The sequence below is a fragment of the Polypterus senegalus genome, chromosome 12 (genome assembly GCF_016835505.1).
Source record: "Polypterus senegalus isolate Bchr_013 chromosome 12, ASM1683550v1, whole genome shotgun sequence".
Classification (NCBI taxonomy): Eukaryota; Metazoa; Chordata; class Cladistia; order Polypteriformes; family Polypteridae; genus Polypterus; species Polypterus senegalus.
This window is the reverse complement of record NC_053165.1, coordinates 107,390,228-107,405,203: the sequence shown is the minus strand read 5'-3', so window position 1 is coordinate 107,405,203 and position 14,976 is coordinate 107,390,228. Positions and strand designations below refer to the sequence as shown.

The window sequence follows — 14,976 nt, the reverse complement described above, 5'->3', positions numbered from 1 at the left end:
AGCTGCAGGGAGGACCAAGAGTTCTTAGTGCCCTATGATCCGGAAGTTCGTCATAGGAAGAGCGGCGGCTTCCGGGTGAGAAAAGCATTGTTTACCCTGACCCGGAAGGAATAAGGACTTGTGGAATGTTGGATTGGGAACACTTCCGGGTCGGGGAATATAAAAGGACTGTGGGAACTCACAGGCAATGAGCTGAGTTGGGAGGCAGGGGGGCTAAGCGTCTGGGAGTGGAGGATTGGTTATTTGTGATTGTTTATTGAGAATTGTTGAGAGGAGCGTGCTTTGTGCACATTATTATTATAATAAATAATAATTGGATTTTATCTGGTGTCTGACGTGTGGTCTGAGGGTACAAGGGAGGAGAAAACCCTTTAATCTACCACTATATATATATATATATATATATATACATATATACACACACACACACACACATACATATATATACACACATATATATACAGTATATATACATCCACATATATATATATATATATATATATATATATATATATATATATATATATATATATATATATACTGTGTATATATATGTGCACAAAACCACGCTTTTATCAAGGCTTCCGTCGGGTACTCTTTTGTAATGAAATTTTCCTCCAATCAGTCGTAGCAACGCGCTTTCTTACGACTGTTACATTTTTGTAGCTCTGATGTGTGCATCAATGTAATCGGTGTACCAGGAAATCATGCATTGACAGAAGTTCCCCTTTGCTTGGAATGCAAAGTGTGATTAAATGCGTTATTTTTAAAGCGTTATGGAGCACATGCATCGAAGCTTCTCAGCTGTGCTTGTGCTAAGAAAAGGAAACATTTTAAAAATAACGTAACACAATTGTCAATGTAACCTTTTATAAGTAGTGCCTGGAGGATTCAGAGTGTGGAGAAACTCTAGAGACAGCGTGTGTATTAACTTGTGGATTTTTCTGTGAGTTTTTGGTGGCAGCGTCACAAAGTTGGTTCCGCAAGACTGCGTTAGCTGCGGAGCTCAGCTCAGAGCGAAATGAGGTGAATGGGAGGGGAGATGATGACGTGACTCCCCCCGCCTTAACTGTCAATCCCCCACAAACACAGTCTCTCGGAATTTGCATAAGCACAGCCCTTCACCAGCAATTTTAACTTTGTTACAAAGTGATCAAAACTATCATTTATATCCTGCATCCTCTCATTAAAATTGTATCCCGCGTTAGCCGTGAGCATGACAAACGCCAGCGGCAGCCTGTCTATGAACTTAATTTAAACTTTCGGTTTACACCGAGCTTTGTTTTCGAAGTAGCTGCACTCATTAATATGCTTGTATGTGTTTGACCGATGTTGACTTACTAATTTTGGTCCTGAAGCAAGTAATTTCATCAGGTTTGGGCTGCCGACACCTTTTGTTGGTACTCGAACTGCTACTGCTAGTGCTAACAGCATACACAGTTTGTGTGTTCGCTGTAATATGTTTTGCTTTTACATGGTACCATAAGGTTGAAGTGCTTGGGTGGTATGGAAACTCGTTTTTGCACAGTTTGCACAAAAGCACGCTTTTATCAAGGCTTCTGTAGGGTAGTCTTTTGAAACGAAATTTTCCTCAAATCAGTCCTAGCAATGCGCTTTCTTCCGACTCTAACATTTTTGTAGCTCTGATGTGTGCATCAATGTAATCGGGATACCAGGAAATCATGCATTGACAGAAGTTCCCCTTTGCTTAGAATGCAAAGTGTGATTAAATGCGTTATTTTTACAAGTCAGTGTTTCGAAAATTCCACACCAGCCAGACACACATATGTAAGGCTGCTTTGAAACTGAACCAGACGGCAGACACATCTAATGATACTATACATAATGTGTTCGGGACAGGTGACTAACAAGCAGGTTCATGGCCATGTATGGCTTATTCCTTGTTATTCCATGACAAATTAAGTATATAAAAGTTCTGGAGTTAATTCAAAGCATTGAATTTGCATTTGGTAGCTGGTCACTAGAACTCAGCATGAGGTCCCAAAAGGTGTCAATACAAGTGATGGAGGCCATTACTAAAGTGAAACAAAAATAAATAAATAAAACAATTTAGTACATTCTTAAAAAGAAGGAATGCACTGGTGAGCTCAGCGACACCATAGGGTCTGGGAGACCATGTAAGACTAAACTGGATGATCACAGAATTCTTTCCATGGTAAAGAAAAACCCCTTCACAACATCTAGCCAGGTCAAGAGCATTCTTGAGGAAGTAGGCATACAATGTCAAAGTCTACAATCAAGAGACACCTTCATTAATGTAAATACAGAGGGTTTGTCTCTAGATGCAAACATCTGGTAACACTTTGAAGAACAGGAAAGCCAGATTGGACTTTGCCAGAAAACATCTTAAAAAAACCTGCCCAGTTCTGGAATACGGTTCTTTGGAAAGATGAAACCAAGATCATCTTGTAACAGATTGACGGTAAGAGAAAAGTATGGAGAAAGAAAGGGACAACTCATGATCTGAAGCATACCACATCGTCTGTCAAATATAGATGCATTAAGTGTTAAGGCATGGGCATATATGGCCGACTATGGAACTGGGTCACTGGTGTTTATTAATGATGGGAGTACTGAAAGTAGTAGTAGGACGAGTTCTAAAGTGTATAGTGCTATAATCGCTGCTCAGATTCAGCCAAATGCTGTACAACTGATTACAATGTGCTTTACAGTGCAAATGGATAATGACCCAAAACAGACTGCGAAAGCAACCCAAGAGTTTCTTAAAGGTAAAGAAATGGGCTATTCTTCAGTGACCAAGCCAATCACCTGATCTCAACCCAATAGAGCAGGCTTTTTAGTCACTGAAGACAAAACTGAAGGCAGAAAGACCAACTAACAAGCAGCAACTTAAGATGGCAATGGTAAAGGCCTGGCAAAGCATCTCAGGGGAGAAAAGTCTGCATTTGGTCATGTCCATGGGATCCAGATTTCAGGCAGTCATCAGCTGCAAAGGATTTCCGGCCAAACATTAAAACAATACATGTACTTTATATTATATTATTTTGTCCAATTACATTGAGCCTCTGAAAATAGAGTGACTCTGTGAAAAATGGCTGTAATTACTGAAAGCTTAATGCAATACTTTTGTTAAACCCCTTTAAATTAAAGCTTAAAGTCTATACTTCTGTCACATCTTTATTGCTTAATTTCAAATTCAATGTCCAAATACTTATGGAACTAACTGTATGGTACAGCAATGATAATGCTGTGCTAAGCAGCATTTACTTTTTCAGTTGCAGAAAATGTGTCAATGAGTAAATTAATTATAAATACATTTTAGGATAAATTAAGCAATACCTATTGATAGTATCAGTTACAGCATATCTTGTGTATCGTTGTGTATATTGTATTGTATTGACCCCCTACTTTTGACACCTACTGCACGCCCAACCTACCTGGAAAGGGGTCTCTCTTTGAACTGCCTTTCCCGAGGTTTCTTCCATTTTTCCCTACAAGGTTTTTATTGGGAGTTTTTCCTTGTCTTCTCAGAGAGTCAAGGCTGGGGGGCTGTCAAAAGGCAGGGCCTTTTAAAGCCCATTGCGGCACTTCCTGTGTGATTTTGGGCTATACAAAAATAAACTGTATTGTATTGTAAACTGTATTGTATCTTGAAATCTCCTCCCCCAAGTCAATAAAAAGTCCCCAGTTGTTCTTACATGAATGAGTAATTCTCCAGTCTATCAAATATGACAGTCAGAGTCTGGAATAAAGGATGTGGTTTAAATAATTGCCAACTGTAGATATATGAAGGTGGCACAGAGGGGCAGAGTGCACTGGACAGTGTTGACTCACAGTTCTAGGAGCCCAAAGTTCAATTTCTGGCTTGGTCACTCTGTCTTCATAAAGTATCTTTGAAAAATGGCATGCTACCACCCAGTTTTCTACCATGAATCCATTAGCTTACAGTGGCATCTCAGAATGCTTTAACAGTTTTAAACCAACTAAAGGGATTTTCGATTTATTTAACTTCCGATTATCACAAGTCAGTATCCGACTACTTAATATAACTATCTCCCATTTCTTTATACTCAAGCAAGGTATTCTGACACTTCAGAAAACAGGAAGCAAGTTAGGCAACAAATTAACCTTTGGTCTATAGAGATGCTGCAGGAAAAAATGGTTAGCAACTTTTATTTCTAAGCAGCTGCAGGAGGCGATAACAGTTGTCACTAGGGTGCAACATTAAACATGCAATAGCAGTACAGGGTGACGGCAGTTGACTGTCACACAAGTAGCAATGGTGCATGCCTGATTTTCTGTTGGCAGTGTTTGCTGATAGCACATGCTGCTCAGGGCAGTAGGCACCGTCACCTCTGGGGAATATGGGAATGCAAGCTATGAAAAAATGCCTATTTTTAGAATACCATTAAATATCCTCAATGTACAGACACTCAAACCTTCACACACTATCTTCAAAACTTGTATATTACTAAATAACAAACTACGAGCTTTCCTGCCTGCAGAGGGGTCATCTCAAGCTGAGAGATGATGAAAAAGCAGTAGATAACTGAAAAACTGAGACACAAGACAAACTCTTCTTTACACAAAGAACAAAAAGATTCTACTAATTAAGACACAATTTCAGTTATCCTCCCCTTTGTTGTCACTGAATCTTTAGGCTCTACTTTAAATGACTTTTTTTTTTCCTGCATTTTCAATTTTATAAAAAGATTCACATTTGTTTCTTAAGAGACTGAAACAAAATAAAAAACACCATTTCCTAGTTGTGAAGAAACCAATATTACACTGAAAGAGTTTTGTGTACTATCCTCTGAAACCAAAGTTAAAAATGAAAACAAGTTCACAATTTGGTAATGCAGCTAAAACCTAATTAAGGCCCAAAATTGCAAAGTGTACAGATTCTAATGGAGACACTAGCACATCCACTAAATCAAATTGTAATTAGGAACTTTGAAAAAATGAAAATATGCTGCATCTGTGCAATTTTTGAAATTTATATAAATATTAAGGAGTTAAAATCCAGTCGCAAAGAACAGTTAAATTTATCACCTTTCTTGTAACGTATAAACATTTTTTGTAATGGGCAACATAGCACCAATAGATAGGTTATAATCAGATTAAAAAAAAAAAAAGGAGCAAAGATAAAAGACCAATTAAAATAAATAATTGTATAGTCCTTGATCCTTTAACAGGCTAAATTATGGGTTTGTCTTCATATCCTCCTTTGCAAATGCATGGTGACTCCATTCAAAAATTCACATTTGCCTTATAGAAAATTACCAGCTCACCCCATCATCTATAAATTAATATAGTATTTATAAAGCTCTTGATTATATTACCTGTAGTACTGGTACACCTGAAGTGGCAGCCCAACAATCAGTCACTACTTTCACACACAGAATCAGGATAATAAGATCAGACTTGAGACTGAGACAAGAAAGTTGAATAAGATTTGCATCCATTGGTATTCAGTGCATTTTCACTTTGTTCATAACCTGAGCTCTGTCTTACAATACTGAAAGCAACTTTGTATTTTCTGTATACTAACAAATCTTTTGCCATTTCCAAAGGTTCAATAATAATTTTCTTTTTAGCTCTGATGGGGAGTAATTAATAAATAATTCAAACACTATACACACCATCACCAAAGGCTCTTGGAGTTGGCTTACTTTCATTAAACTCACAATAATGTGGATAAAGCAGTTATGATATTTTGCATGGTGGACCAATAACATACATAAGCCAAGACTATGGATTACTGGGAATCATACTATATTATTACATAACGTTTACCAGGATATCAAATTTTGTTTGTGTCTTAGACTAGACATAATGTATGAAAAAAATCTAATTGTACAAACACCAAGAAAATAAATGCTGCTTTTGTGTGTTTCGCTTACATTGTATGCCCATTGACCAATATGAAGGCAGCACAACAAGACTACATACAGTATGGCTGTAGTTTAAATGAAGGATGACTTCTGAATTACCCGTGTAACATGCCAATGTGTTATTCCTCATAGTTAAAACTTAAAGGTCTCACATTTGCCTAAAAATAAGCATCCTCAATTTACTGAAAACAAATTCCATACAAAAGATGAACATTATTGTTTTTTTGCATCATTTTCTAGTGTGTTCAGTGTTCTAAAACCTGGAATAATGTTAAGTGCATAATGTAAAAACAAGCTAGCTGTTTATTGATTTGAAGTGTTCTGAATAAATGGACGCATGTGTTTCTATTTTACTCTAAGTAAGTGGAGAGGTATCAGAACTTAGTTTACTCCAAATCCTGGGCTTGAAATTCTCAAGGTGACACACAGGTATGTGACATAGAGTATATGCAATGTTGGAAATGCTGTATAATACACTAGAACAAATTTTCCAGTACACAACTTCTAAACTAGAGTACAGTATATCCATTCACAGGCAGGCTACTTAAAACCATGTCTCTATTAAAAACATGGAAATTTGACAACGCCATGTAGCTTTCTTTTGGATTCACAGTAATGCTGGGTAGTTGGGATAAAAGGGCCACTTGAATTGTGTAAAATTACTTGTTAATAAGGGTTTAAACCAAATGTATTCAGGCAGCATTTTAACGCAAGACACCATGACCTTTTTAAAAAAAATCATTTTGACAAACAATTGCAAGACTATTCTATTTTACAAAGCTGCTTCATCAGAATTGTCTCAATACAGTCGATTCCGGTTAATTGGACCACTGGTTAATCGGACCAGCTGCTTATTCGGACCAAATCCTAAAGAACCGAAACAGATCATATTGCATAAGCCTAATCTTGCTCGCTTATTAGGACCAAAATTCTTTTTAATCAGACCAAAGAACGTGACAGAGAATAAGAAAAAGAAGCCACAAGTTGCCCGCAGAAAGCAATTGCAAGCGTAAAGCGGAAGACCACGAAAATGATGATGATGACTCTAATGAGTTAGTGCAAGTGACAACACAGGATGCCAGGAAATGCACTAAAACTTTGCACCGCTATTTCATGCAGGAGGGAAATGAAGGCAGTCCCGTTGATGCGTTAGATGTTTGTGGTGATTTTGTTCAAGTGCAGTGCGTCAAGAAAATGTGTCAGATCACACTCGACAAGTTCTTCAAATGTTGACTGGAATTTGGTAATGTAACCTTTTTTAATGTGCTTTGCATGCTGAGTGTCATGTAGATCGTTTCGAAGAATTTGTAGATTTCTTTTTCAATAAACAAAGTTGTAAGCAGCCATACATGTACGTAATTCTTGTTTGTACGTTCGCCATACTCATGTGCAGCAATAAAAGTCATAATGACATTTTAATATGTTACTCATAGCACGTCCCGTCTTGGTTGCACATGTATAGGGCATGTTCGTGTAATCGGACCAGCCGGTTATTAGGACCAAAATGATCCCGTCCCGATGTGGTCCGATTAACAGGAATCGACTGTATATACAAAATCCACATTTGCTTTGTTGCACCTTTCATGCAAAATTAGAAGCAGCAGCAAAAAAAAAATACAAACTCGATTTACAAATTTACAAAACTCAAAGGCATGTTCTGTTGCTTCCACTTAACTGGGAAGATAGCGGTAACAATGTAGAATACTGTGGAACTGTAAAAAAACAAAAGCAATTTGTGCAAATCTGACAAGTTTATTTAATATATAAACTTTAGAACAGATGAGAAGGTCATACTTGCTGATAAAAACTCCAATTCTCCTGCAGTAATTACTACAAGATTTGTTGGTCCATGAAGCTTTTTCTCCCTCTGCCCCATTAGCACTGACATTAACAGATTCACAAACTATGCTTATTCAGTGGTTATACGGCTACCCAGCAACCACTGATAATGACAACTGCATGAAAATATACCTGTTCATGTATAGTGATGCATTCATGACCTTATTTGGTCTCATACTTTTATCACTAGCCTGCAGGAGACATGCAGGTAGGAATTTCACTGTAATGTATACATGACACATTTCAATTTACAGAAGGCCTTTGGTTCAGAGACCTCTCTCCTTCTGTCTGAGTGAACTTATAGCAAAATATAAATGCTATTCTAGAAAAACTAGTTATCAACAAACTCAACTGAAGTTTGTTCGTAGACCCTACTCTCTATAAGCATTATCTAATGGGTCTTGAACCTGATCCTCTTTGTCAATTTTGGATATTGAGTATTCTACACATTTTTCTCCACGTTTTTTTTTTGTGTTAACCCCCCCCAATTGGACTTTAGTATCTTGTTCCTTGTCTTCTTTCCTGTCTGTTGACATTCCACCATTGTCTAAATTTCCAAATCTTTTGTGTATGTGCTTCCTGCTTCTCACCTTTTCCCGGCAGAACTTTAGACAATCTTTGCTGCTAAACTTCTCCTTCGCTTTCACACTGGAAATCCCCGGACATGGTCATTAATGATACATGAGTATGTAAATTTTACAGTTAATTACAGTACATATGGAGTTATCTGTATCTCCTACTATCGAAACATTTGTGAAAGCTAAGTAGGGCTGGTCTACCACTGTTCAGTCCTTTATATCCTGGATGTCTGCTGCACACTAATGCTACTGTTGGTTTGGTGTTACTCAACTCAGGATGGGGTTGTTTCTTGTCAAGAGTGTATTATAAATGTTATGTACAATTGTTTTATGTACTATATTGGAAATATTCAATAAATGTATCACAAAAAATGACAGTACACTGTACATGATGCACTAAATGAACTCTACAACTTATACAGGAGCATTTTATTTAGATACAAAACAAATGACATTCTTAAAACATTTTAAACAGGAACACTAGCTGAACTAGATTGTTTAGGAGTTAAAATTGATATTAAATACACTTTCATCTTACATAACCATGCCACTGGGTTAAATAAAAAGAGCTTCAGAAAATCAACTACAATACTATGTTATACAAGTACCTGGATTTAAAAGGTAGTTACAAAATACCTGCAGATGTACAGTGCCCAAATTTAAATCTAAATATTTGCCATTCAAAAGGTACCAACTGATATGAAACATAATTAGAGTGTTGAAATTTGCTCATTGTACAATGTATGTGGGATGATTCCAACAGCAGACTTCAGAACGCAACCTGGCAATTAATTTGACACTATAACTATTATAGCCTTTCAGGAGGGTGGAAAAATCCTGCACTCCACTAAAATGTCTTGGGTCGTGGGTGGTTAAAATAAAAAAAAAACATTCATCCAGGGGAACGCCCAAAGGGAAAAAAGCTTTAACACGATAAAGTTCTGTTATGCACTACAAGTTGCAACATGTACTTGAATTGAAAACAGACTACAATTGTGATAGACCAGGTGACAGTGTGATTGTAACAATTTTAATGCAGCATAACAAAATAAATAAAATTCTTGTATCAAAACCAAGAAAACAGTGGCTGTCGCCAGAGAGTTTCGCCATATTACTAGCTAATAAGAAACTGAGGAAATGCCAAAAAGAACAAAACAGTGAAACAAGACATTTTTAAACCACTAAATCTAATGCTATGCAAAAGCTACTTCTTCTTGTGACATGAATATTGTTTGCTTTATTTAGAGAAAGAAAGAAAAAAAACAGAAGCACAGAACAGAATGGAAAGGGAAACAAAAATACAAATAAAGAAGAAAACTACTACTAATTTTAATAAGGATAAAATGCAAAACCTGAAATTCTGAAGTTATTGAAAGGTGATACATAATATAGAAACTGCTCCTGATAGCTAAAACAATGACAACAGCATGATGGTAAAGGCAGTGCTGCAGTGACATCTTAGAACTCTAGCCGACTGGGCTCAAATCTTGGCCCAGTCACTGCCTGTGTGCAGTTTGCTTGTTCTCACAGGGTCTGCATGAACCAGTCATTCTAGTACTGTTAGTAAAGTTTGGGAGATGGAATGAAGAAAAGGAAATAACTCTTGAAATGGCCCAGAGTTTCAGACAGTTTGAAACAAATACTGGATAAATGATGGAGGCCATATCATCACATAGAACAATAAAGGGCATAGCAGACAAATATACTACATTCTAATGATATGGGAAAATCATAAGCAAATTGCATTGACACATCAGGCAAAGAGCTACTAAGTATTCACAGCCTTTGCTCAATACTTTTGTCGATGCACCTTTGGCAGCAATTACAGCCTCAAGTCTTTTTGAATATGATGCCACAAGCTTGGCACACCTATCCTTGGCCAGTTTCGCCCATTCCTCTTTGCAGCACCTCTCAAGCTCCATCAGGTTGGATGGGAAGCGTCGGTGCACAGCCATTTTAATATCTCTCCTGAGATGTTCAATCAGATTCAAGTCTGGGCTCTGGCTGGACATTCACAGAGTTGTCCTCAAGCCACTCCGTTGGTATCTTGGCTTTGTGCTTAGGGTCGTTGTCCTGCTGAAAGATGAACCGTCACCCCAGTCTGAGGTCAAGAGCGCTCTGGAGCAGGTTTTCATCTAGGATGTCTCTGTACATTGCTGCCGTCATCTTTCCCTTTATCCTGACTAGTCTCCCAGTTCCTGCGGCTGAAAAACATCCCCACAGCATGATGCTGCAACCACCATGCTTCACTGTAGGGATGGTATTGGTCTGGTGATGAGCGGTGCCTGGTTTCTTACAAACGTGACGCCTGGCATTCACACCAAAGAGTTCAATCTTTGTCTCATCAGACCAGAGAATTTTGTTTCTCATGGTCTGAGAGTCCTTCAGGTGCCTTTTGGCAAACTCCAGGCGGGCTGCCATGTGCCTTTTACTAAGTGGCTTCCGTCTGGCCACTCTACCATACAGGCCTGATTGGTGGATTGCTGCAGAGATGGTTGTCCTTCTGGAAGGTTCTCCTCTCTTCACAGAGGACCTCTGGAGCTCTGACAGAGTGACCATCAGGTTCTTGGTCACCTTCCTGATTAAGGCCCTTCTCCCCCGATTGCTCAGTTTAGATGGCCGGCCAGCTCTAGGAAGAGTCCTGATGGTTTCGAACTTCTTCCACTTACGGATGATGGAGGCCACTGTGCTCATTGGGACCTTCAAAGCAGCAGAAATATTTCTGTAACCTTCCCCAGATTTGTGCCTAAGAGACAATCCTGTCTCGGAGGTCTACAGACAATTCCTTTGACTTCATGTTTGGTTTGTGCTCTGACATGTCAACTGTGGGACCTTATATAGACAGGTGTGTGCCTTTCCAAATCATGTCCAATCAACTGAATTTACCACAGGTGGACTCCAATGAAGCTGCAGAAACATCTCAAGGATGATCAGGGGAAACAGGATGCACCCGAGCTCAATTTGGAGCTTCATGGCAAAGGCTGTGAATACTTATGTACATGTGCTTTCTCAATTTTTTTATTTTTAATAAATTTGCAAAAATCTCAAGTAAACTTTTTTCACATTGTCATTATGGGGTGTTGTGTGTAGAATTCTGAGGAAAAAAATTAATTTAATCCATTTTGGAATGAGGCTGTAACATAACAAAATGTGGAAAAAGTGATGCACTGTGAATATTTTCTGGATGCACTGTATCCCAGCACGTATTGTTAGTTGTAAATACTAAATAGATGAGTAAAATACATAATAAAGGACAAAATACAAAAGTAAAGAAAATGTGGAGATTCAGGAAGGAAAGCAAGAATTGGTTTAATGCAGAAGAGAGAAGAAAAAAAATGAATGAGAAAGTTCAGGGCAAGTGTACAAGAAATGTAGTGTATAATGTAAAAGAACTGTAAGGAAATGCAAAAGTAGACATATCTAAAAGATATAAATGAGGGAAACAGAGATAAGGAAACTTGGTGGTGGAAATGAGGAAAAACAAACAAAACAACATTGAGGAAATGGAGGAAGTCAAGAGATGGACAGGACTGAATAGAACATAACAGATATAAGAAAAAAAAAACACAACTAAAGAATCATAAGCAGAATAAGGTGGAAGCAACAAAAGAATGGACTGACAAACTGGATTGACCTGAGGGTGACAGATAAATCTATGAGATGTCAAAAACAAGTCAAAGTGAAGGGATACCTAGAAATGGTGAAAAGAATTAAAAAGGAGGTGGGAAGAATATAACATAAGAACAAATGTTTTTTTTATAAGTTCTTTAATATAAAAATTAAAAGAAAATAACTGATAAAAATGAATAAGCTATTATTAACCCTTAACTACTCACGCTGGTGTATTCTATACACCAATCTCAGTTATTTTTGCCCAAAATTCTTTTACTTAAACCTACCAGTAGCATCCACCATCTATCCTCAGCTTGATTCACTACAAGTACAATGTCCCAATGGTCTCCCTTCAGTGTGCCCCCAGATGGTTTTATGAGTGGGTGCACAGTCGCAAGTTCTATATGGTGCATTTGGTACACTGTGTGGGTACTTACGCAAGTATGACAATGATGAAATGTTTTTCTTGCCATGATTTTGTCTGCAACGAACATTTAACAACTGAAGTGAAACGTGACGCATCTGCAAATTCTGCAGTGGATGAAAGTGTGACTGCTAACAAATTATGAATTTGAAATTTATAATTTATAAATTGTGAATTTCCCCCTTGGGATTAATAAAGTATCTATCGATCTAAATTAGCAATGGAGAAGTGGATCAGGTTTATTTTCAGATAGTCCTAGACTGTGTCATGCTATTCCGTAATATGGAATTAAATTACACTAAAACATGTACAATTTAAAATGATTGCAATATTTTATGACAATCTCCCAGAGCGCGCATACTGTATGTATGTATGTATATATATATATATATATATATATATATATATATATATATATATATATATATATTTTTCATTTTAACACTGGTGCATAAAATACACCGTGCAAGTAGGTAGGTAGGTAGATAGATAGATAGATAGATAGATAGATAGATAGATAGATAGATAGATAGATAGAACTATTGAGATGAGAAATGCTGTGAATACTTAAGGGTTAACATTTATGAAAAACGAAAGGCCAGTGACCCCCAGAGTCTCAGTCAAAATGATCTAAATGCTTACAGTGAAGAAAAGGTTATAGAACAGTGATAGGTTACGGTGAAGCTTTTCTCAAATCAATCAATCAATCAACATTTATTTATATAGCACATATTCATACAAAAAAAATGTAGCTCAAAGTGCTTTACAAAATGAATAGAAAAATAGAAGACAATAAAAAATAAACATAAGTCGCACTACACAGGTATTAACTAATTACATGGAGCACTGCTTAAAAGATATTGAAAAGAATAGTTGACTAAAGTTTGAAAGAAATTACACAAATTGACAAATACCAGTCCGGATTAAGAAAATGAACTACACATGCAATTTGTTTCTTGAGAACGATACAGTATCTGAGAAAGTAACTGAAGGGAGTGGGAAGGTATATTACACACTCACAGACTCAGAAAATGTATTAGGACAGAGTGTCCAGGAAGTTGCTCTACTAGTGTCAGGCAAAAAAAAAAAAAAAAAGGCTGTTCCCAAAAAGATTATTAGAATAGTTCAATAAATGTATCTTGGAGTAAATTCAGTGATACAAACAAAAGTGAAGTCAAAGGTAGGTTTACATCGGGGTTGTACTCCACTCACACCTGTTTATATTGGTGATAGAGAAACTAAACAAAAACATCAGAAATGAAGGGTTGTGGGAAGTACTCATTACTTATTATTTAGCTGGAGTAGCAGATATGCAAAATAAATTACCGGGAAGACTATGGAGCCATATCACATGGATGTGCATATTTGGCATCCTGTTAGTGTCAACCAAAAAGGGACGCATTCGAATAAAAGGCCAGTGCACAAATGTCGAATAATTCTGAAACAGCACAGTCCTGTGCAGACGACTGTAAAATAAACAGAACAGGGTGCGCTTACTCTGTCCGCAGCCGTCTGCTTCTATTCAGTTCTGGAGCATAAATGTTCTTTTTTTAGCACAAGTTGTGTAAGACACTACGACAACCATTGTTGCACTATGGCTAGAAACTTAGGCCATCAGAATGGGTGCTGGGCACCTCTTTGGGAGAAACAAAAGCAAATTGTGATATCTACAAAATAGCCAACGTCAAATGTGTTATGGAGAAAGCTGTAGAAAGTAGTTGTGGATGAGGTGGTTCGGGCATGTTGTATGCAGTAGTAATAAGTACCCGACTGGAAAAGTATGGCAGCACTCAGTGAAAAGAAATGAATCAAGAGGACAGCATAGGCTCAGGTGCTGAGAACTGGTGGCATGAGATTTGAAAGTGTTGGGTCTTAGAAAGGGATAAATGGACACAGAGGTGTCCGCAAGGTAGACACCTAACATGTCGGAAAGGAGCTTCAAGTAAAAGATAAGGATTGTCAGACACCATGTAAATAACAATGTAAGGATCGATGGAGAAATTATAAAAAAAAAATATATTTTTTTAAATTATATTTTAAAACCAACTTTTCCGAAGTGGGCAGCATGGTTGTTGGTGCTAATGCCTTAAAGATCCTGTGTCCAAAGTTTAAATATCATGTCTGATTGTTGTTCATTTGGAGTTAGCACATTCTCTCCCACGTTGCTAAAGATGTGCATACAAGGTTAACTGGTGCACATACACCGTCACACTTGGCCCTGTGTTAGTGTGTGCATAACCAGCTCGTCCAGCTCTGTTTCCTGCCTTGTACTTGATGCTACTGGGATGCCTTTAATAACTGCATTTGTCAGTTGAATTGGCCACCTACATTAACCTACAGCATTACCCTCTTCATAGTTTCAAGCTCTTCATGATATTAACTTTTTTTAGTCACTTTTATATATCAATATAATGAAATACAATTCTACACTACAGGTGCCCAACAGAATTGAAGACTGGAACTTTTCTGAGCAACACTGTTAGAATTTAGAGACAGTTCTGTGATTCATTTGTTAAACATTACAAAGGGAGCTGATGTAGCTTAGTATCGAATGGCCAGTGTGACCTCTCCTGAAGTACCCCAGTGGCAGGCAAGTGATTGTGAGTTTAATTAACTGCAAAGGTCTTTTAAATGATCAATTTGCCCT

At 37.4% G+C, this 14,976-nt stretch overlaps 1 protein-coding gene across 3 annotated transcripts in view; it reads right to left on the bottom strand.

The window, feature by feature from the left end:
* The window catches only part of csk (C-terminal Src kinase), a 167,931-nt gene that overhangs the window by 150,881 nt on the left and 2,074 nt on the right, over nucleotides 1–14,976 (bottom strand). The window lies entirely within an intron of this gene.